This window comes from Manis pentadactyla, chromosome 2 (assembly GCF_030020395.1).
Source record: "Manis pentadactyla isolate mManPen7 chromosome 2, mManPen7.hap1, whole genome shotgun sequence".
Lineage (NCBI taxonomy): Eukaryota > Metazoa > Chordata > Mammalia > Pholidota > Manidae > Manis > Manis pentadactyla.
Genome location: NC_080020.1, coordinates 28,978,349 through 28,994,795, shown reverse-complemented (window position 1 = coordinate 28,994,795; position 16,447 = coordinate 28,978,349). Strand labels below are relative to the sequence as shown.

The 16,447-nt window shown below is 42.4% G+C and overlaps 1 protein-coding gene across 7 annotated transcripts in view; it reads right to left on the bottom strand.

The window, feature by feature from the left end:
* The window catches only part of GRIA1 (glutamate ionotropic receptor AMPA type subunit 1), a 287,460-nt gene that overhangs the window by 115,140 nt on the left and 155,873 nt on the right, over nucleotides 1-16,447 (bottom strand). The gene's annotated exons all lie outside the window — the stretch shown is intronic.

Below are 16,447 nucleotides of genomic sequence, written 5' to 3'. Positions count from 1 at the left end.
AGAATAAGAGTGATTGCTTAGGCGCCAGCTCTGCCTGCACTGAAGTGCTGGCTCTGCTACTCACAGCCATTAACTTTGCTACCTTGGACTCAGTTACCCGATGGAGTCTTGTCTGAATAATGGAGCTTAGGAAGTTGGGGAGAAAAAGCAATTCTGGGATACATGTCAGGTGCTTGGTATAGACTAAGTGATCAAGAAATGTTGGCCGGGATTATTGCTGCCCAGATATGGAGCAAAATGGAAACGTGAAGAGGGAACTGTCTCCTTTACCAACTCCACTCTCTACCTTTTTGAGAGAAGAAGAATCTAAAGTCCATCAGGGGCAAGCTCCTGAGGGCCCCAAAGTCACCAGCAAGTTTGTGGAAGAGGCTGGATTCTGATCATCCGAGGCCTGTGCCCTTTCCTAGACCACAGACCAGGTCTTCTCTACCCAGTGAGGCTCAATCAACTGCAATACCCACAAAGGTTCTTTATTGAAAATGAAACTTTCCTCCTCTTCTGGTAAAGTTCAGTCAAATTCAGGAAGGCTTCAACTTAAAAAGAAAACTTTGCATTTGTATGATATATTCCTTAGGGGGCAGTACTTTCATATCTATGGCCTCATTTCACTTTATGCCTTTATAATGTAAAAATTATATGTCTGTTTGCCAGATAAAGAAGCTGAGAAAGATTAGGAAAATGGCCTTTACAAAGTCAGTCAATGAGGCAGCAGCCGAGAAGGCCAGAACTAAGGCTTCTGAAGGTCTTCTCTCGCTTGCGTGCTCATCATTCAACAAATGCTTGTGAGAATCTGTGGTGTGCTACTGTAATAGTGAATAAAACAAGTTCCTTCTCTTATGAAGCTTACATTTTAGTGGAAAAGACAGACAGTAAACAAATAAGCAAGTAAATCTGTAGCATAGCATCTACAGTGCAGCCCTATGGCATTGTCCAAGCCTCTTAATTTCTCATTGACTTGATCTAGTTCCCTTATTAAGGGATGTAATCACAAACAACTTCAGACTTAGAAATACCCCCCGCCCCCAACCCAGTGCCTCTAAAGCTCTATGACATTTTGTTTGCATTTTCTAAACAAACAAGCTCAGCCCCACTCAGAGCCTTTGTCCCAGCTATGCTCTGTCTGGAAGTGTGCTTTTCCTGGCTGGCCCTTTTCCACCTTTTGGATCTCAGCTAAAAGGTGGTTTCTTCAGAGAGGTCTTTCTTGACCCTTACATAAAGATCCAATGCTCACCCTGTGATAGATGCTGTTGGTACCCTGCTCATTTCTATTCCCCTTTGTATACTTCTATTTATATACTAACCGGAAATACCTATTACTTCACCATGTGCTGAGCAAGCCAGATGTGTTGGGGAGTTAATATACCCAGAGCAGCACTCAAACAATGACAGATGGAGAGTAAGTTGATAAATCCTTCAGAATCCTCTCCCCTGGGTGGGATAACCCTGAGGCGTGTCCTACACCAATGTCTAGAGGTCCCCTAAGGGATCAGTTTCCGCAGCCTGCCTGGGTAAGTGTCTTGATTATGCCATCCCTTCCCTATCTAACTTTCCTGAGTCTCTGCTATTGTTTTTGGGATTGGCACCCAAAGAAACCACTTGTACTTGAATCTTTGTCTAAGACCTGCTTCTAGGGGAACCCACTGTAGTCCCCCTAAGGCCCTAGGCCAGTCAGCTCCTTCTCAGTGCCCTGTTTGAGCTTCTCCAGAGCATTCATTACCATTTAAGATGATCTTGTTTATTCATTCTCTCCTCCCTTTGGTATGTCAGCTCCGCAAGAGCAGAGGCCTTTTCTGTTCTGCTCACTGATGTGCCCTAGAACCTAGTACCTAGAGTTATATCTGGCATAGAGTAGATGGCCAACACATATTTGTTGAGTGAATGAATAAAAGCCAGAGACTTTCCTCAAGCAAGAATGCTAATTAGCCAACAAATGCCAGTGGATTATTTTCATTGGTTGAAAAGAGAAGCTCAAATTGGAAATATCTTTTGAGATTAATTTTTCCCACAGCCACAGTTTACAGAATTTCACAGAGGTCTGCTGATTTGTATAACAGTTCTAGCAAGCTGTTAGTACAGATTGACTCAGATTTAGCTTCTCATTCCCAGTATGCATTCGAAGCTGTTATACCACCTAAGAGCACAACCAAACCACCACTGGTTAAAAGCTAATGCACAGTTGAGGGATTTCTTGTAATTTTTAGAGATTTTAAAAGAACATCTTGTTCATAAAATATTGAGAGACTGAAATGAAAATTATCTCCTGCAATCAAATTCTATTGCTTGAGAAATCTGTGTAACAGGCTCCTGGGCATTTTGTACTGACTGTCCCCATATCAAACATAATGGGGGCCAAAGGAAAAGGCAGAGTTTATTTAAACATAAATGCCACCCAATTTCATCACCAGAATGTGCGCCTACAAGGGTATTGGAGACAAACCTCCATTACATCTAATCAAACTGATGGGACCTTCTAACCAAACTCCTTCTGCTCCACCGAGAAGGAATGGGCAACGGATGATAAAACAAGCTCATGTCTGTGAAAAAACAAGCCCCTAATTAGGGAATAACTTGGGGTCAATTCACATTCATCTACTAGCTGACCTCTTCCCTCTTGTGTAAGATTTCATGCTGGAATGGTCATCCTGAGTCTCTACAATGTCCTTAATCACAAAGAAATGAGTATGTTATACTTAGTGGACTTGGTTTCTCTGTAATGCGAGAAAATGTACTCTGGCAATATAGAAGAATGCTCTTGACTAAGCAGGGAAAATACAGCGTCAACAATTTGTCTACTGGTTAACTGGAAAATTCAACTCACTGTTTTCCTGAGCATGCTCATTGAATAAGATTTAATTAAACAGTTTTCTAATTTTCTATGCTTTTTATTTAAAAATATTTGGTGGTGGTAATATTTGGTAATTAGTATATTTTTTACATGCTTTGTCTGTGCTATGAATTATGTAATATTGTCTAAGGATACAAAATAACCAGTTATATTCTATGAAGATTAAACTATTATGTTTTATTTTCACACTCTCTTTGAGCCATTTTGCCTGTTTATAATATGCCCCCAAGTACTGTGTTCATTATTCTCTTCTTTAATAGTTTTAAAATATTTTAAGATGTTCAATTTTATTGAATAAAAACAAAATTAATCCACAAAATGCTTCTTTTCAAGTTATTCAGTGTAACAACTCAAGTATCCCAAACTCTGACTCCTTCCACTATCCCCGCAGAGCTGTACCAGATGCTGCTCTTCACAGAGTAACTCCGTTTCTCATCTAAAATGGGGCTTTGTGATGAGTGAGCTCTTGGAGCTGTTAGGTCACTATGTTCCTATCTGCTTCTTCAGTGCCTCTGTGGCATTTCACACTGTCTAACCTGTGACTGATGAATGAGTGGCTGTGAAAAATGCTCTGACTACCACAAATGAGCTGACTGGTGCACCACAGCCTCTTGGGGATAGAAGACCTTAACCAGAAGAACACATCAGAATAGCTTAGGGAACTCTTGCAAAATAGCCATCCCTAAGAATTGTCATTTAGTAGCCTGGGAAGGGAAACTGAACATCTGTATTTTTCACAAAGCTCTAATGCTGGTAAATAAAAAAGTCAAGGTTTGATGTATAAAAATTATAAAGGTAATAATTAGAATAATTCCAAATAATAGCATAACTGACAAACATTGAGGATTGGATATGGGGAGTAGTATGAGATGATTCATTGTCTACCTGATGGAGAGTCTCAAATAGGATTAAAGTTGATAAAGCAAAAATAAGAGACATAGATATATCATGTACATGTATGGAGGAAGCCAGGAGATTCACCAACCACAGAGAAGATTTAAAACAGTTATTTAAAAGGTATGAGATTGGAGAGAGCAGATGTTTGCTTTTTATTTTATACCCTTCTGTAATCTTTTTTCTTTTTTACTATGTGCATATATTTTCCTTTTAGTGCCATTAAAAAATAAAAATAAATCTTTATATAATTCTGGTGTACTTCGATGGTTAGGAATCATCTGTTAGTTCTTGGGAAGTAAGGAGGGAGTGAAAGTGATAAAACATGGAAGAGAAGTTGCATTTATGGGCTCATTTTTATGGTTTGTTAAGGGAGCCTTACTTGTTATCTCTTGGCCTGGAATTACAGAACATTGGTGCTGTTAAGTGTTCTGGTGAAACATAGTTTCAGAACTGTTGCTCATAAGTATAACACAAATAATAAAAATGGCAAAAAATGCCACTTAATATATATTATATAACTTCATGTAAACAAACTTTGAGAATTATGTGATTACTATCATTTGCAAATGAAAAATGAAATAGTCAACAGTCATCACTAGCCTTATACTAAACATTTCCCAAGTACTTATCCTTAGCCAGACTTTCTGTTAAATGCTTTATATACATAATCTCACTTAATTCCCCGAACAGCACTGAGAGGTGAATGTGCATAGTAGGCACTGAATGCTTATTTGCATAAATGAGTGAGTGAGTATCTATCCCAACTTTATCTTGAGGAGCTATGGTTCAGAGACCTTTGGAGACTCTCCTGAGATCACACACCAAGCAAGGATTCAAACCATGATCCAACCATAAAACCTGTTTTCTTCATCAGTGTGTTAGATTGCCATATCAGCTTTAGGGTAGTGTTTCCAGATTTCCCCAGACAAAGAGGGAAAAAAAATTTAGACAGTGTGGCTGGCTCTGTTACTAGCCCCAAATAAATGTCTTACCCTGCCAAAGAGGGGCGTTCTGGTATAGCTTTCTGTCTTAATAGAACATTTGTGTGAGGCTGTACAAGGTTTCACTCCCTGACATCAACCTCCTAAAGCTGGTTAGATGTTTCCCAAGCCTCTGATGTATCTGAAGTCTATTAGTGCTCACCTACTCCACATCTATACCAGGGGTGGCAATTTTTTTCTGTGAAGGGCCGGCTGTGACTATCGTTTCTGTTGTAGCTATTCAACTCTGTCGTCATAGTGTGAAAGCAGCCATAGATAATAGGAAATGATTGAGCTCGGCTGTGTCCCACTAAAATTTATTATGGACACTGAAATTTGAGTATCATATAATTTTTACATGTCATGAAATATTTTCTTCATTTTTTCCAATAATTTAAGAGTGTAAAGTCAGTTCTTAGCTCATGAGCCAAACAAAATCAAGTGGCAGTTGGATTTCACCCATGGGCCATAGTTTACTGACACCTGAAGCAAAGATGTTGGAGATCAGATCAAACCCCTCATTGTACAGACAGGGAAAATGAGGTCCAGAGAGGAGACGAGTGGCCTATGACTGTATGATTGGCTAGAGGATTAGCTGGGATTAGAACCTGTCTTCCCTATGTGCTTATTGTAGGAGGCAGTGCAATGTTGACTAGCCATTTGAATAAAATTACTTGGAGTAAAAGTGCTCAATTAAGTAAACTAGTTCATATAGTTCCATCTATCACATGTCAATTATGATTTTCAAAGGATTAGAATGAAAAAATCATTTCAAATAATTTCAAATAATTATGAAATCCTAAAGAGATGTTTAACACTCTGAGTACATTGGATATGCTTTTATGTTGCTGGGAAGATTTGGAAAATGCTTTAAGGGTCATGAAGAGGCTCTAGGCAATCATTATGATGATTAATTATCATGAGTGCCTGGAAACAAAGAACTAATTATGTGTGCTTAATGGTTTATTTAACCTCTCTGAGGCTCAGTTCTCTGGTCTTCAATATTCAGATATAATAGCACCTACAGCACAGAATAGGTGTAAGATTTTAAAAAAATATTTAAGCATTTAGAACTGTGTCTGGCACATTGTAAGTGCTTAATGGATGTTATTCATTATTATTGTCATATTTATCTAATAATTATCATTGTGTCAAAAGGCATTAAGGTATTGTTAGAACTGCCTCAAAACTAGGCATTGGATCAGGCAAGACACCTGAGAGAACAGGAGGCAGACGTATAGGAACATGGATTTCAAAGGATGAAAAGCTTTATCTTCAAAGCCAGATTTCCTTTTTCTCTGGGATTCTTTCAAGCAGCAATGTAACAAGCTGTTCAGCTCTCATCATCCTGCTTGTGCGGATGCCACAACCATCAGAAAGAAGAGGGACCATTCAACATTGTTAAAGGAAGGGGTCTACGAAGAAGGTTTATTTAACAAGCCCTGGGGTCCTGGGAAGAGCACTCCCTCCGTTTCATCCCCTTGAGATCTAGCAGAGGTAAGATCAGAACAAATCAAAGAACTTGCACTTCATACTCTGAATGGCATAAGTTGAACATGCCAAGATTCCCCAAATTGTCAGATAAATTCTTAGGTGACATCTCCATAGAGAGGATAGTTAAAGGGATGTACAGCTTGAAAAGTCTTTTTACATTAGAAATGCTTGAAGAAAGTGGGGGTGATCAATCTAAAAAAGAATGGAAGATGATGAGGGTAAGTGAAGGATGTATTCAAATCCTGGAAGGGCTGTCATCGAGAAGAGGTGGAAAATTTGTTCTCTGAGGCTCTGGAAGTCAGGTCAGAACAAATGCATGGGCAGAAACCACCAGAGGTAGATTCTGGCTAAAATAATAATGTCAATAACAAACATAGTACCTGACATGTATCAAGCCTGTGCTAGGTAATAGGCACTGTGCTAAGTACTTTATTTGTATTATCTCATTTAATCTTCACAACATTCTTGTGAAGTAAGTGCTATTATCATTTCCTTTACACATTGGAAAACAGGCCTAAATGAACGGAGTAGCTTCTTCCCAATATACCTAGTGAGGGGCAGAGACCATGGTCATAGCGAGTAACAAGACTCTGGGCTTGTTTTCCAACCCCTGTGCATGGCACATTGTACCTCACCTTCTAATCAACAGTGCAGTCCATCCGAATCATCTATCACCTGTCCTGCAGTGAAGCAGCTGGGATGGCCTGCACTGCTGTGCAACTGACCCTTGAACAGCAGGGGGATCAGGGGCACCAGCCTCTGTGCAGTCGAAAATCCACGTATAGCTTTGACTCCCCCAAAACTTAATGATTAATAGCCATCTGTTGACAGGAAACTTTACTGATAATCTAAACAGCTGATTAACACCTATTGCATATGTTATGCATATTATATACTGCATTCTTACCAGTAAGCTAGAGGAAAGAAGGTATTTTTTCAAATTGTGGTTAATCTCCAAAAAATGTTTCAATATATTTATTGAGAAAAATCTGTATGTAAGTGGACCCACACAATTCAAACCCATGTTGTTCAAGTGTCGGCTGCACTAGAAGGAATTAGCAGTGCTCCAGGAGACCAGGAGGTTTGCCTTCAGCTTCCTTAATGTGCACTGATGCTTGGAATGTGAACTGCAAAGCTCTTTGTCTCTTTTTCTCTGGGGACTCCCCTGGCTTTGTCTCTGACATGGCAGTTGTCCTTATCATCTGCCCCAGGAAACTGTGGGCTCCTGGAGGGCAGGGACTTGTGTCCCCACACTGTTCACAGTACAGGGCCTGGGGCAGGCTGATGCCTTAGTGCCCACCGAGGAATGCAGGAATAGTCAACAAATGTGTGTGCTCACCCTTGTCATGATTTTTTTATCTGTCTCCATCCTGTCACCTCTCAACCTCTCATCTTTTGTCTTATGGACCAAAGAGGTCTTACCATTGACTTTTTTGATGTATTATATTCTGAACTGGGCCATAAATAAGAAGTGTCAGGAAAATAGTTTTCGGGACAACCACATAAGTTCTGTCCAGACTTGGAATGCCATGAGTATTTTGCCACTGGGCAATAGTCTCAGCCTTTCCAGGTGTTAGTTTATTGAGCTGCAAAATAAGGGCATTGGTTAAGATTAGTGATCTTTCAGACTATACCTCAGGCTGCAGGCTGCAGGCATCTTAGGGGTCACCATGTTGGCTTAGAGGGGAGGCAAAAGAGTGGGGTCGTAGGTCTCTGCCTTTCCTTTACCATCAAAGCAACTTTTTATCTGTTTTATATACTGGGTTCTCCCCAAATTCCATTTGAAAATAGAGCTTTAAACTAAAAACTTTGGAAACTTCCAAGCTAGTTGATTTCTCTCTTTAAGGGCTCCTCCAGCTTTGATCTACAATTCCGTTATCCCACAGGTGTGTGCACATGAATATGGATATATGTGAATTCATGAAATATTCCTGGGCTGAGAGCTTTATTGTGTCCTCAAATAACTATGACTCTGCATAAGGTTCTTCACATTTTCCTATTTTAGCCACTTTAATGAGACTTCAATGTGTCCTCACCCTATAAAATCCCTGATAACCTGCAGGCTTATCTGGTTCCTGCCAAGTCAGTAAGGTGTTGCTGTGCTTAAACAGGTCAAACACCATCTGTACTGGAAAAAACCACTAGTGTTAACTTATCCAAGTACATTTGAAACCAAGGTGGCAGGTACCTGTATCCTTGGGTATTTGTAAACATGCCAACAGACATATCCCTCCCCCAGGTGTCCACTCCACTGCTGACACAGCATTGGAAAAGTCAGTCAGGGTCTCAAAAACCAGTTTATTTCAGTCCGGGGTGTAGGATAAAATGCCAGCATTTTGTGGTAGATGGTTGGGGCTCCCAGACCAAGCTCTCAGTGCACAGGGACAGTGTATTCCCTGGCATGGGGCTGGTTGGTGTTTCAGAGCCTCCCTACACCTCAGCTCTGCTCCAGGTGGCTACAGTCAGGGTGACACCTGGCTCTCACTACTTAGAGTGAGAGCCAAAGGTCACTTCAAAGTTCAGCCTAGTTGGGGGCTGGGCCCTTATGGCTGGAGCTCCTGGGAGACTTGGAGCCAGCAATTTCCTTCTTTTACATTATCAGAACCTCCCCGTCCAGGTGGAGTCAGGCAGAGACTACAGCAAAGCCACTCTCTGATGAAATGCTGGCTTAAGCATGCACAGGGGCTCGTCTATGTTAGGCACCCACTGAATGCTTGCTGAAAAATGAATGAAAAAGTCCAAATGTAGGATATGTTTGGAACCTGAGAATGGGGAAAGGAATATTCTAGTCAGACATTCACTTATTCACTCATTCATCTGTTGAGCACTTAACATTGCCAAGCACATACTAGACAAAAGGATGCAGCAGAGAATAAGCCAGGTGTGGTGCTTGCTTTCAAGTTACTTAAGGTTTAGTGAGAAAGGCCAGTATTACCCAGGGAATTTTAGAACAAAGCAAGAGGAACAAAACCTGACCTGGAGCTCAGGGAAGAATTCCCAGTGGAAGCAATGAAGCCTGAAAGAGAAGGAGGCTTTGATTGGGTGAGGAGTGCAAGGAATGACCCTCTAAGCAGAAAACATGCATGATCTAAGGTTCAGAGTCAGAGAGACACAAGGCAGTGAATAGGGGGAAACCCATTTTCATGTCAATGTGGATTCAAATCTCAGCTCTTCAGCCTCCCAGCTGTGTGACTACAGGCAAGCTACTCAACCTTTCTGTGCCTCAGTGTCACTCACTTCAGGATTATTGTAGCATCTGTCTCATAGGGATGTAGTGAAGATTAACTATATTAATATATGTCAGATTCTTAGAACAGTACCTGACACTTCATAAATACTCACCCAGAGCCCCATATTTCATGAGGTTCCATGTTCCTCCCATTATGTTATCTGCTTTTCTGTCTTAAAAAGAGGGACATTACCCTGACCTCCTACCAAAATTTGTGTTAAGGGGTTGGTCCCTCTGGCTTCTAGGCTGGTGGTGGCAAGGGGGTCCCATGCTCTGGAATAGTAACTGCAGCCACTGTCTCATGCATCTGAAATAGTCAGTTGACTCGGCACAGAAGGGCCATTCCAGCCACGGCAGGCATGGTTTGCAAGAGCAAAGGATGCAAAGTCCAAGTGCTTAAGACTAACGGAACAGCTTCTCCCCAAAGAGGAAGGCAGCTTGTGGGGCTTTGAGAATTTTGTTTGGATGCCTCTGGGCTGCAGAGAGAGGCAGGAAAACTCGAAGCATAAACTTCACATCTGGAGAGGTTCTTTTGGTAATTTATTCCTTTTGAAAACATTGTACCATATCTTGAACAAATTGAGACCCTCAAAAAAATTCTTTTTGGCAAATGATGAGCGAGTGGCAGAGTTAGGATGAGACCCCAGGCTTCAGCTCCACACAGTCTTCTAAAAGTTAACACAGATGAACTCATTTTTTCTTTATCTTGTAAGGTATATATTAATTTTCCCACCCACAGATGAGAAAACTGAGATCCATAGAGGTGAAGTGACTTGCCCGAGGTCACACAGCTAGTAAGTGATGAGCTGAAATTCAAACCCAGGCAGTTTCAGGAGGAAGGTAGTTTAGTTCTCAGCTTTGCTCAATTATAAAATAGACCTAGGAATTGCAAAAGTTCCCCTGATTTGGACAGTGTGGCCTAATGGAGAATGAACCTAGTCTTTAAAGTCAGAGAGGTTTGAATTCAAATTCTACCTTTAGCCACGTGACCTTGGAAAAGTCCCTCCAACAGTTGATCCTCCTTTTTCTCATAAAATGGAAATATAATCCCACCTTTCTTGGAGGGATGCAGGAACTCTCAGGGGTCTGTAGAGTGGAATACTCTAGAACATAGGTTGTGAGTGCAAAGAATAACATAGTCTTGACCTTGCTCATTGGGATGCTTGGACCATGGAAGTGAGCATCATTTGGGATCTGGGATTTGTTTTATGCCTACCCACTTCCTCCTTCCTTCCAGACACCCTGTGCAGTGTCGTCTCTGGTGGTCATAAAGTGAACCATGTACTCTGGCAGAAGGGAGCTGGTGCTGTAAAAGTGGAGGGAGGCAGGGGAGGCTGTGTGGAGGACGAAGGGGAAACTGGAATGGACCATCGATGGAGGGACACTCTGAAGCCAGCCTGGGGAGGAGGAAGGGGCACCTCTGAGCCCCTCTCTGTCTCTCTGTGTTCCTGCCTGCTTCCTTCAGTTACACACGCATGTGCACAAACATGCATACACAGGTGCACACAGGGGCAGAAACAATAAAGAACAGAGCAAACGATCACTCCAAGTCCCAACCCAGCTCTGCTGTTTAACTTCTGAGGGACCTCAAGCAGGTCACTCCCCTTCTCTGGGCCTGAGAGCCCCTTTATGAAAGGGGGGGTTGGGGGAGGTGAGCTCCTGGGAAGCCACCGCTCTTAGCTCCTGGGAATCTTCAAGCCAGGGCAAAGGCGTGCTCCTCACAGGCCCGCTGGCCGCATGGCTGGGCTGTCACCATCCTTCTCCAATGCCTGCAGCCCACAGATGCTGTGCCCTGGCAGTTCAGGGGGTGCCTTGTGGGGCTTGAGTTACTGTCACATGTTGTGATTTTTCTCTGCCATTCTTTAAAAACTTTATTTATATGTTCTGATTTAACTGGAAGGCAAGGCCATGCTGCTTCCAGGATAAAAGTCAAGCCATGTGCTTCTTCATGTATCTCATATGAGTGCAGTGCAGTGCCAGGCACACAGACACTCACGGTCCACGTTTGATGTTCATTTGGTGGGCTTTAGAACCATGTCTTGTGCACAGGCATTGGGGCACAGGAGGGTGTCCAGCCTGGAGGAGCAAACACCCAGAGCAATCAGGGTGTTTCCAAATACATCAGAGCTGCTCTGTGGAATGACAGCAGAAGTGTTCTCCCAAGAGACCAGGCAGAGGAAGGAGTGATGAGAGCGTAGCCAGCACAAGGCCAAGTGGGCCCCATTTAAGAGTGATTATGGAAACTGTCAGAGCCCTTTGAGAAGAGAGAGGGCTGCCTTAGAGGAGTTAGTTCCCCATCACTGGGTATCATCCAAGCAGGAACCAGGTGGATGAGCTTCTGTTAGGCATGTTGTAGAGATTTTGGACCTTTATAGGAAATGAATTAGAAGCCCTCTTAGGCCCACCTTTAATCATTTGCATATATATAACTATTCATATTCCCACTATTTCTGCTTCTTTTGGCATAGACACATGATGTTGCCTTTAAGTGCATATGATGTGTGGGTACAACCATTGTTTATTTCCTGAGAAGCTTTTTCATTCATTCATTCATTCAGTGACTTTTTAAAGAACACCTATTCATGCAATTCCTTTTGCCAGACACTGGGAATTCATCAGTGAAAAAGGCAGACATGTTTCTTCCTCCAGGAGCTTACAAACAAACAGAGGAAGACAGTACATGACTGTGAATCATTTGTGGGTGACATAGTCTGGGAGGGGCTGCAGGACCTTAAAGATAGTATCTTATCCCCAGATATCAAATATCTTCTTTCTCCACTAATAATAATGGTGATGATGGTGATGGCAATGATTATTATGGTGGTAATTAATAACATTCATTGAGTGCTTATTTGGGCCAACTAGTACTAATAAACATACTGTTTTAATTCCCCTTAATAGCCCTTGAAGAGGTAGATAACATCACATTCTTTTATTTTTATGAATGAGTAGATGAAAGCTCAGAGAGGGCAGGTTATTTGACCAATGTCACATAGCTAATAAGTATAAAGCCAAAATTCACACCTACATTTGTCTGACTACAGAGCCATCCTCCCCACCTACGGTTAACCAGAGGCTGCAGGAATCAAATGTGACTGTGTGTGGCACTGAGATGGCAGGGAGAGAGGGGCAGAAGGAAGTGGCCAAGCTTGGCCTTGCAGAAGGGCAGACAGATTTATCACCACAGGGGAGCAAGGAAAATAAAGAACGGTTTCTTCTCAGGACTGATACAGCAAAGGGCGGGAGTGCAGAGCTAGAGGCTTGTGTTAGCTGCCCTGTGGACCAAAACTTCAACTCTTAACATTTCGCAGGAGTCGATCTGCAACCACATAGTGGAAATGGTTGACTGTCTTGGTCCCCAAATATCCCAGTGATACCTGGGATGACCTGACCTCACTGTCTCTCCCTTAGCTTCCGTATGTAACAGATATTATAATTCTAATGAAATTCCATCCGTGTGTAATGGAAAAGGTATCCAATAGGAGTTTCAGAGCCTGAGTTTGAATTCCAGGTCTATTGATACAACTGTAGGCAGAACTTGAACTCAAGGCCCCCTGTCAAGAATGCTCCTCCCCACCTCCAGAACTTTCCCCAACCCTCCCATGCTCAGCAATCACATGACACAGTGCTAAGCACATGCACTTTGGAGTTCTGTGGTCCTAGAAGGGAAGTCCGGCTCCATCACTTTATAAACTCTGTGACTTTTGAAAACTCACTGGTCTTTCTGAATCTGTTTCTTCAGCTCAAAAGCGGGGATACTATTTTCAACCTCAACAACTATTGTAAGGGCTTAATAGATATGCACGTAAGTATTTATCAAAGGGTGTGGAATGTAGCAATCATTCAGTTACTGCCATTGTTGTAGCTGTTGCTTATTAGGGCTTAAGGAATTCTAGTTCAGTGGCTCAAGGGGCTTGGCATCAGGTTAGCCTGCTTGTCTTCTTAGGCTCACATGACTTGGTTTTTGTCAGATTCCTGAGAGCCAGCCTCCACTGCGTAAATATCTGCCTTCCTTCTCTGCAGCTCAGTTATATGTTTCTGAACCTCCATTCTCACATCTATAAAATTGGGATGATGAATTCTACCTTGCTTACTTCACAAGAATATTGTGACATTCAAAATGCAGTGGTGTGAGTCCCTGCCATCTCAGTGCCACACACAGTCACACACACTTCTTGGGTGAAATGTCACATAAACTATAATGTGGTATAAGAATAGGAGGGATTGCCGTTATTATTATTGTAATGAACCCTTGGAGGCACCAATGTTCCACACCTTCAAGACAGCACCTTCAATGTTTTACAAATAGCAGTCTGCTGGGTCTTTTATAAATTCTCAGAGGTCTGCTTATTCTCCACAAGAATTTTAAAATGTTTTTGTTTTTTTAATTTCAGTGGAACTACAATAATCAATATTAACAATCTGGCCATTTGTCCCGTGATGTGGGTAATCATTTTTGCAATCCCAGTGACACTGAAGCATGTAGCTATTAGCTTTGTGTTGCCTAAACTGGCTCTGCAAATGCATTGTAGGGGTCCACAGGGCCTCTGTTTTGAGAGACAATAGTTTGGTCTCAGATTTTCTGCTAATGCATCACAAAGATAAGAGCTGTAACTCTGGAGGGCTCTGGCTGGTAGATGTCTGCTTTGACCACAGCCCCAGAGCAGAGAGTGAACCCAGGGTCAGTGCTGGGGCTTGGAGGGGTACAGGACAGCCACACTGGATAGCTGGACCCTCCAGTGGGCCAGGCCCTTTCAAGGAAATAATGGTATAGCTCTCTAACTTCTGCATGGTCCAAGTTCATTTCATGGATCTACTAATGCTATGGAAATATAAATATACATATATTAAATATGAGCACATATATTAGCATATATGTATGTACACACATATATACACATATATACATACACACACAATATATATGATGTTCAAATGACTGAGTACATGAAGTAAGAATTCCCCACCTGTGCAGAGCACTTTTAACTTTCAAAGCATGGTGGCACTCAGCAGCATCTCTGGTCCCCCAGGGACACTATGAACATGTAGAACTATAATCCACAACTGGCAGGCGAGGAAACTGAGGGCTGGAAAGTTCCCCAAGGTCACAAAGTGAGCCAAGGGTGGTGTCTGGACAAAAATCAGTGTTCGTTTATTTCTTTGTCTCCTTGCCCTCAGAGATCTCCTCCCTGACCCCCCAGTCTCCTTCCCCCCTCTCTGCCGGCAGCCCTCCAGAACTGGTTGCCTGAATCCCTCCAAAGTGATCTGTCAGAAGAATGGCCTTGGCTACTTTGAAGCTCATGCATTCCAACAGGGACAGAAAAAGTGGCAAGATAAAAGTGCAGCTCCCTCTAGTTAAAACTTTTCAAAAGCATCCTTGGTTTCTAACTCTATAATTACACTCTAATCACAAACACTCTGAAGGCGGGGGTCAGTTCCATGTAGCAGCAGGCTAATTATGTGGTGGAATTTCTAAAAATTATCATGTTATAAATTGCGTTATTCCTCTGAAGGGGGAAGAAAAACACACACCACATACTGGCCTATGTTTCGAACTGAATTAATTAGTAATTTGAAGCCTAATTATCAACTAATCTATTGGAACATGCCAGTCTTTTGTATTTGGGTGGTATATGCAATTTGCATCCTATTAGCTGGCGGTTGTAAGGATCTGTGAGCTCATTAGGTCAGAAGGAGAAGAATGCAGAGCAGAAGAAAACAGAGGCCCGAGGGGCTGGCTAGGGGAGGCTGTGACCAGAGGGTCACTTGGCAACAGATGGAGGCTGGCAGTGCAATTATCTTGGATCTTTCAGTGGCTCTGAGGCCTCTGATACGTAATTACCCTTCCCCCAGGGAGGTGATGAGGCTGTCCCCGCCGTGTTCTGTGTGTTCTCACGCAGCAGGGTGACCACACAGCCTGTCAGGAGGTGTCCGGGGGCAGCGGAAGAGGCGCTGGATGCTCCTGCTCACCCTCCTGCCAGGCCTCGCTCTGCCCTCACCCACTGTGACACCCTGGCCACACTCACGCTGCCCTGCTGTTCTGTTGCCCTAACAAGTGACATGTGAGGCTCAGAGGGAGTTGCCTTCCAGAGTCTCTCCGAACACTGAGGATCTGGGAGTTGAGGCATGTCAAGGGCTTTCCTCACTAGAAGTAAAAATTCCATCCTGGCAAAGGATTTTCAGGGGTGACACTCTTGGTTCCCTGCAAGTTCTGGACAGCGACCCCCATTTAAAATGCAGATTCCTTTGAGAAGAGAAACGTGTTTAGCTATTAGCAGCTGGGTCTAAAGGAACCTCTCTCAGTAGCCCTTCCTGTTTCCAGTTCTGAGCCTTCCTGTATTGGCACAGCGGAGGCAAGGACGTTTTAGCGGGGGAAGAAGGTGTAGGCAGGAACCTTACAGTGGAGAGCAGGCCAGAAAGAGTGGCAGAATTTAAGGATTAGCAAGATTTTTGGGCCCAATTTTTAGATCTTGCAATTTTGACCTTCATGTACACCCAGACCTTGTACCTTTGTTCCTCAATGACCTGACTCCAAAACTACGCAGAAAATGCCAATCGTTTGTTCAACCAATAATTAATATTAATCATAGAAATAACACAAAATAACATGGCTAATACCGAAAAGGATAGATAAAAACCCCAAAATCATATAATGGAAACATAGAACATCATAAAGACAAGCCAAAATAATAAGCAAACTTTGTAGAAAAAGCTACCATTACAGAAAACTGATGATTGTTCAAACTGTCACATGGCAAAATTTATTATTGGTTAAAATATTTGACGAGAGATGCAGCCACCTTGGAAAACAATTTTGGGGGTCCTCAAAATGTTACACACAGTTACCATGTAACTCAGCAATTCCACTCCTAGGTATATATACTCAAGACAAAAACTTGTGTACAGATGTTCATATAGCATTCCTAATAGTCAGAAAGTGAACAATCCAAACGTCCATCATCCACTGAATGGATAAACAAAAGGTGGTTTATCCATGTAATG